General features: G+C 42.4%; 1 long non-coding RNA gene across 1 annotated transcript; it reads right to left on the bottom strand.

The window, feature by feature from the left end:
- Positions 1-3,879: 3,879 nt before the first annotated feature.
- On the bottom strand, positions 3,880-4,465 carry LOC119487068. The gene is made up of 2 exons (XR_005206639.1): positions 4,175-4,465; positions 3,880-4,086 (listed from the first exon to the last, which is right to left on the bottom strand). It is a non-coding gene; the product is annotated as an uncharacterized LOC119487068 (long non-coding RNA).
- Positions 4,466-8,131: the final 3,666 nt, after the last annotated feature.

The following is an 8,131-nucleotide window of genomic DNA, read 5'->3' on the forward strand; positions in this document are numbered from 1 at the left end:
CGTCTTTTGTCGTAGACCACTCGAAACTTTTTCTGGAATGCCGAGTTTTTCAGCAGAAACCCCTTTTTATCCCTTCTAATGCCCTGCTGAGGGGTCTCAAGCACCGTCTCCTTCATACCATCAAGGTAGCCTTCCACCAACCCTCTCACGCTGTCAAAGTTGATCTTTTCACAACACTCACGAGTTTGGGTTATACCTTTAATTTTCACGACTACTTTTTTCAGTGTTCTGGTTTGATAGGCATAACTCTTGGGACCCGCTGCTACAAATTCCTGAATAGTGTCACCCCCCAACTCGTCCGTCAAATCCCCCAAATAATTACCCAATTCCAGAGGGGTCTCTCCTTCTTTCAGTGCATAGACCAGACTGTCTGTATCGGTATAAAGAACGTTGTGCTGCAACTTTTCTAAATAACTGTACAACTTTAGACGCCCGTAGGCGGTGGTAAATGCGACTATAAAGATGTTATTTGACCTACCGGGGGGTATGACGCAATGCTCGTTATAGCTCCGTTGAATCAGAGCTATATAACCCTCTCTTTTTACCGGTAAGAAGGAAACTTGTTTGAGATCGTATTGACCTGAAAATGCAATGTTGAAAAACTGATTTGGGGTCCTGACGAGGCTGGTTTGGATCAGATTGGTTCTCTGCGCAAACTTACCCCAGAAGCTGTTAAGACACAGCTTAGACACCTGCCTCTTGGCAGGGTTTACCTCAATTTTTGCCGGGTCTAATCGGATGCCCTGATGCTTCTCGTACTCGTCGATGTATGTTTTCCTACATTTTCCTTCGGGGTAACCTGAAGCTTCCTGCTTACCTTTTAGAAAGGTGTGTATGTAGTCGTCAAACACGCTGCTGCTACGTTGTTCAAAGTGCCACACCTCTGTGATTTTTCCCACCCTGTACCCCAGCTCCAAGGCTTTGTTTAACTCGGCAGTCACCCAGACCCCCGTCAGAGCTCTGGCCTCCTCATCATGAGTGCAAGAACCGCTCTGATGATTGATTTCAGCGCAAGTGCGGCAGAGGGTAAACACTAATTTACCTCGAGACGTTTTATACGGTAAAACGGGAAAAAACAACCCTCGTGGGGGTGGACAACGGCTCTGATCAGCCCAAAGTACTGACAGGGATCACCAAAATCCTCGTGGATGATGATGGGGTGATGTAGAGGATAAGAGCAGTTGACATTGACGTACGGATACAGGGAGGTGACGTCTACATAATGCACGCTTTCTTCGGGAGGCGTACTATAACGTAACCTCAAGGCCGAAGTCTGACCTCCGTAAAGGGCCGAGCAAGGGTAGAGAGGTTTGGGAGAAACGTAGCTCTTTAGGAACTTTTTTACCTCCTCATTTGATTTTTTCATCTCCGTCCATTCGTGCTCCGTCATCACTATGGTACGGACGCCATAAACGTTCCTCAGCTCCTGCAATCTCGCCTCACTAGAAGCGTGCAGATCCCCGTAAGGAGCGTTTGTCAGAGGACAGATTTCATCAGACCGGAAGCATGAGGGACAGCCGTGAAAAAAGCACCCCTGGAACTCCCAGACCCATTTCTCATTATCTCTCACGGCGTAGCCGTCTACATAGTACCGACCAATTTGCATTTCCCCCCTGTTTAGAGCATGCTGGATACATATTTTTTCAGAATTGGCTACCCACTCCAGCCATTGGATGGACACGTTGGAGTATGCTTTGGATTGACGTCTGTAGTCATCGGGGGAAGGTATGGCCAGAGTTTTTTCAGGCAAGAAATTGGTGAGAAACACTTTCATGCACGCAGAGGCTATGGTCATGCAGCTTAAAGGGTCCACACGCGTTTCTTCGATAAACTGGTCTCTGAATTTCATACAGCCCACCCGGAGAATATCAACGTCGTTTTGACAGTAGTACAGAGCCTCCTTCTTAAAGTTAAAGACACCTTGAGAGACCTCTCTGTACCAACCGTAAAACCCTTCCTGCTCAGCAGACAACATGCGTTCTACGCCGTAATCGGAGGGAGGCGGGTAAGGACCTACATAGTTTAACCGTTCCTGTGAGCTGAATTTGTGAGGGAAATGACCCTTGGATTTATCCTCAAAACCTAAAGCCTTAGGCATAGCGCTGAGACGCATGGTGAGGAAAGACAGAGAGTCGATGAACCTCAACTGGAAATCGGATTCTGTGAAGCTGATAATTTTACTACCTTGCATGATGATAGAGGGCGTCATACCCTCTCCCACCAGGTAACTAAGGACCAAATAGCTGTCAAATCCTTTAGCGTTGTGCGCTATAAAGGTAGCCTCCCTATGTCTGCTCTTCCTGAAATTTTGGACAAACTTTTCAACGCATTTTAAACCGTAAGCGTTCCACTCTTCACCATGGAGCGATTTTGTACACACCAGATAGGGTACGTGTACACCGTCCGGGTTGACGAATGTTTCAAAATCGTAAAAGAATATAGCGTCGGTGTATTCATCTTCCTTCGGAAGAGGTCGCATGTAACACAGGTGCTGATCGGAGGGAATTTCAGAGTCGTTGAGATTCCCCCCACAGATTCTACATCTTTCAGCTGTGCACTTGTGTTTCTCCTGGCGTGAGACGAGATGTTTACAGCCGAGGCATTTGTACATTTGCTGGCAGATACTGAGATTCGAATGAGAGAGGGGTCTAGGCTGTCTGTGTTTCGAGTAACACGCTTGTGTACGGCAAGTCCTGTTACAGGCTGAGCAGAATACACTTTCAGAATAATGAGTAGCGCAGTCAGGATTGAGGCAGAGATTACAATGATTAGGACAGAGGTGTTTTTCGTGGGACTTGTAACCCCTGTGACAGTAATTGCAGACATATTTGACTCCTAAAAGAGCCTTAAGATTTTTTATGCCGTAGTAGTGGTTTTGAAACAAGAAAAGATACAACGGATGAGGTGACTTGGGAAACTCTGTTTCAAAAGGTAAAAGAGTTCAGTCCTCAGACCGTCGGCAATACACCACAATTTTACGATTCAGTATCTGTTCAAATCTGCCTATGTCACTCAGGGTGACTTCCGTCTGATCATTCAGGTCTGCCAAACGTTGCAACTCTCTGCCGCGTTCCCGGGCTTGACTATCGTTGAAATTGGGATTGGTGAGATGAGCCAAGCCTATGGCGAAGCAGAGACGGTCATTTTCATTGTTTACTATGTACAGATGGGCTCGTTTCAGGTTTATGATTTCGTTATCTAACAGTTTATGCTGCTTTCGTCTACCGCCGCCTCGAGGGTTTCGCAACACTTGAACGACTAATTCTAGCTGGGAGCCTTCATTGATTTGACCGTTAGATTGTATCAACCTGGCTAACAAACCTTCGAAAGCCGACACTATGTTGTCGTCCTGCTCATCGTATTTAATGATGATGTGATCTCGCACATTTTCACCTATTATCTCGAGCTGTATGAGGTCGTTACGTCTAACCTCGGGTCTGACTCTCTCGGCTAGATCTGTAAGGTTTTGCACAACGTCTAAATAAAATTGAACAAGATCGGGTACATCTCCGAGGGGAGGAACGTTAAAGACGCGTCTTATTTCCATATTGTTAAAAGGCTCGCGCGGCGTTACGGTTTCGTTCTGATTTTGAGGAACTGACTAGACAGGATCATGAGAAAATTCGTTCTGATTTTGAAGATTTTGACGATCGTGATGGAGAGCTTCTTCTATCGGTTGGAGTAGGTCAGGGTTAGGGTTATGCTCCACCGGAATTATACCACGTTGGTCAGAGTTTCTATTTAATTCTTCTTCTTCTTCTTCTTCTATAGCTTCATGCAATGCCCACGGAATTATACCCCTTTGATCAGAGTCTCGATTTAATTCTTCTATAGCTTCATATAATGCATCCGGAATACTGGGGAGGTCAGACATGATTTTTTTTTGTTTTTTTGTCCCACCTTCAAAAAATGTCACACCTTACATGTTTTGAGCTACGGAAATAATTCCCTGGATCCCTGCATTAAACATATCAACGATTCCTCGAAGGTATAACTGCTTGTCACGGAAGGTGTGGGGGGCTCTGGTCATCCTCCTTTGCTGTTGATGGGTCATCGAAAGCCTCCGATAACGTCTTCGTACTGCTTCTGTTGTAAAACAGATTAATATAAATTAAATATATAAATATAGCCTATAAATAATAATAACAAAAAAATACATCTCATAAAAAATCACCTCCGGCTCTCCTAACACGTATTGCAGGTTCAGCTTCAGGCTCTGGTGCAGGTTCTGGTGCAGGTGCAGGTTCTGGTGCAGGCTCAGGTACAGGTTCAGTCACTGCAACTTCCTCTGCTATAAAAAAATCAGAAGAAACAAGAGTATATAGTATTAGTAAATATATTAATATAGCCTATAAATAAGGTCTATAGATAGGGTCTCCTATCGGGGCTTTTTCAAAGACTTTTTTAGAAAAGCATAAAATCATAAAATACAAAAGTATATACCACTCCAGCCCCTAAGGGACACAGTATTATCATAAAAATCACAAAATACAAACGTATATACCACTCCAGCCCATAAAGGGTGCAGGATTTTGAAAATGAGCCGATAGGATTACGTCATATCCGGAGGAGGGGACATAACTATGACATATCCACTCATTCAAACATCCGGCGGGAGGACGAAGCAGTCGCTGTCGCTAAACAGCGTATATGTGTGAAATAAACATGCAATTTCCTTTTATTTTATTTTTATTATTTACCTTCACATTCCTCCGTTGACGGTTCGGGATTTCTTATACCATTTTCACCGGATGGAACGTCAGGATTTAACGTGGGATTGCCCTCGTTTACGGAACATATATTTTGACAAGAAGGGTTCCCCTCTTCAGTGGCATGGATTGTGATATTTCCTTCTTCTTGACGTCTTTCACGGATAACGTTATCCTCTATTGGGACCCGCTGTGCTGTAGATGCATCTTCCTCCGTATCAGATATATCGCTGACATCTTCAGATATATCGCTGACATTTTCCCAACACACGTTTGGCTCTGAGGTCTTTTTCTCGCAGGAAAAACTCTCGCAGGATTGGTCGATTAAATCTGTAAGTAAATAACGCATTTACAGTTGTTTTAAAAACGTTATGCTTTGCAAATGTACTGCTTGACATAAAACATGCTTTAAAATAAACAATCATTTTAAAACATACCGTAGTCCCTTTGTGTAAAATGTATGTCTATAAATTCCGAGAGAGAGAGAGAGAGAGAGAGAGAGAAAATTCTTAAATCTTAATTACTTACCACGAAACAGAGAGGTTGGAGTCTGTTCAAGACCCATGCCAGAGGTTTGCTGTGTGTGCTGCATTTTTTCGTGCCGGTTTATATTGTATGAAGAGGCTCGCTGGTGTGACAGAGTATTTCAAGACAAACAACAGATTTTTTTTTTTTTTTTTTAATCGGATACCCCAGTCACCTGTTAAAGACATGATCCGCAGTTTTGTCATTTAAAGAACTAAACAACACACTGGAGACCTATACATCTGTCCTTTCCCTTAGTTAATGCTGAAGGTGAAAAGGCTAAAGGTAGAATGTTTTTCTCACATTGCTTCAAAAGAGTTCACACCCCTCCTCTCATTGGTGCAAACCTGTGGGAATTTCACGTGATCACCCGGTCCTAGCTCATTGGATGAAAGTTCACACACTTCCATTGGTTCAAACCGTGGGAATTTCCCACCATCACATGGTCCCAGCTCATTGGATAAAAAAATTCCCACGGAGGCGTGGGAAAATACGCCTACCATGACGTAGACGCTTCTCATTGGCTCTCGAGCGTGGGAAAAAAGGGGCGGGTGGGCGTGGTTTCCGGTATGACGTGGCAGCCTGTCATTGGACACCAATTAGTTCCGGAAATTCCGGACATTCCTGATTAGTCACACCTGTCAAAACGAGTTTGACATGAAGTGGGCCCCTATTCTCTCTCACGTGGATTCTAATGTAAGACAAACAAGTGTTTTTTAAGGCAGATTTGAGGCATGCTCCTTTTGAACAATATAAACAGTCTAGGTTTATTAGTTTACATTATTTCAGGAAGAAAAATCACTTAAATATAGGGCTTCAAATAACAAAGATCAATGCAAATTACCTTTTGTCCTTTTGGTGATGGAACAAAGGCATCCATCACAGCCAACATCTTACTGCTAAACCTGGCATGCGTCAGTGGGATGGAACACCTTCGAAACATTCAAACAAAATAGCAGAAAACTGTCGTTGACATTTTCTCTTCTCAAAAGGTAATCCATAAACAAACAATCAATAAACATATCCTAATAATTAACGCATAATACAAACATATCACACCTGTTGCTGAACAATCCTCCTCTTTGGTGCTCCATAGGACTTTTTAGCTTCCCAAGACCGCTGCCTCTGCAATGACAAATAGCCTATTTAGTATTCAACACATAGCTACCCATTGTCAATTACACAGATACCATATTATATATCACTTTATCCAAACAAGTTCAATCATTTTCTTACAGTGTGCAACATCTTACCTTCCTGCTGTAACTAACAGTCATATATCCGTCTTCATCTGCTTGACATGGCCCTGGTGCAGCGACCTCTCCCTTCACAACCACCTTTGGGGAGAATCTCCTAGCAGGCAGAGATGTCTTAGAAACAACCGATGGCTTCGGTACAGTACTCTCCAGGTGCAGATAAGCAGCAGTCCAGAACAGCTGCACCAAGACACCCATTCCCTCCCTGTCACTCAAATGAACCTGCCAAATACGTATTTTAACAGTAATTAAACACAAATATCGTACAATCTATATGCATCTGTATGATTTGAACTTATATCAATGACGAAAAGGGTACATCACACTTATGCATTTTTCATGTCACAACATATATACTTATGCCATCAGGGCTCCACAGCTTATGGTTGTGCACAGGAAAATGCTCAGCAGTAGAGACGTACTTTACACCTTAAAAAAATATGAAACATCATACATTACTGAAATTTAATATTTTTACACTGTGTTTTCAATATATTGCCAACCTACAATGCTATTTATTTTACATATGTTTTGAGATATTTATATAACTGTTATGAAGATCATGCTAGTTATACATTTTAGTTATTAAATAAATTTATAATCAAAAAATGGTGAATTTGTTTTTGCATTACTTGGCATGAAACCATAATGACTAATGACTAAAATGTATTCAAATAGTTTGCCCAGGAGTACACAACTTGTTAAATTTGTAACTGTAGTTAAACCCTTTGTTTAAACATACCCGCACATGCAGCCACACGATGAAACTCTTGCCTCAGGTGGTCCTGCAGATCCACAGCTACATTCAACCTCAGAGGGAAATCCAACACCACCACCTGTTAAATATAGATGTTCATAACTAAAACATCATACTGTGGCAGCTGCCAATTCTCTGGTGCTTGCTGTTGTTTCCCTTTTCCCTGGTGTTTTTTTGGTTGAGTTGCTGAGTGATTAGAGGGTTATTCAGTTCACCTGTTGCGCAGGGTGTGGGGACAGGCTCTTAAATGATAGTTGAGAGCAGCTTGGTGCATTCCCCTCTTGGCCAATCAGGGTGTGACGGTGCCTTTCTGTAGGGCTTAAAAGAGGAGGGAAACTGCACACCCAGTGTCATTCTGATCTCTCCTTCACTCAATGCAACATGTGTTATCAGCCAAACCAGAAACTCTGGTCTGTTTTAGGCCCTTTTGAGATTCTGTGATCTTTGTGTTTTGTTTATTGAGAGTGTTGACTATCCTAGTTGGGGAAACAAAATAAATACCCTTCAATTAGGTTACCTGCACTAAGACGTTTAGGTGCTATATTTGTGCAAGGATCTGGCTTGCCTTACGATAGCCTAACTCCTGCAGGCTGTATTTTGTTATTCTATTAATTTGTTGATTTTCAATGAAACCCTTATACCCATTTCTTTTAGTGTATTTCATTTGGGGAAACTTTAAAGGAGGGTAAAAGGAAAAATAAAACCAATATTTCAGTTTCCTTAATTGTTTGTTATTGTAGAGGCATTTGTTCAGTATCGAAGAGGCATTTGTTCATTATTATTATTAAGGAGGCATTTTATTTTATATTATTATGTGGATGGGAACTGTTTTTCAGTCTTCTGACTGAACAACTAAAGTCTGGGGAACTCAGTACCGCCACAAT

This window comes from Sebastes umbrosus, chromosome 4 (genome assembly GCF_015220745.1).
Source record: "Sebastes umbrosus isolate fSebUmb1 chromosome 4, fSebUmb1.pri, whole genome shotgun sequence".
Taxonomy (NCBI): Eukaryota; Metazoa; Chordata; class Actinopteri; order Perciformes; family Sebastidae; genus Sebastes; species Sebastes umbrosus.